This window comes from Acanthisitta chloris, unplaced genomic scaffold (assembly GCF_000695815.1).
Source record: "Acanthisitta chloris isolate BGI_N310 unplaced genomic scaffold, ASM69581v1 scaffold27738, whole genome shotgun sequence".
NCBI classification, from domain to species: Eukaryota; Metazoa; Chordata; class Aves; order Passeriformes; family Acanthisittidae; genus Acanthisitta; species Acanthisitta chloris.
In genome coordinates, this window is record NW_008685805.1 from 1 (window position 1) to 224 (window position 224).

The window sequence follows — 224 nt, forward strand, 5'->3', positions numbered from 1 at the left end:
CTCACTGGGGCTCTGCAGGGTTTGCACACGAAGCTGTGCTGGACCCAGCAGGGCACTTGAGCTCCATCCCATCTGGGCTATTTCCACCTCTGTCTGCCCTCCCCCCTACCAGGAGAGGCGCCGAGCCACAGCAGGACTGGCAGAGCCACAGACCTGCAGCGACAGGCAGCTGGGCTGCCCCCACCACCCCGGGGAGCCGTCAGGGCGTGCTGCCCCGGGGAAGC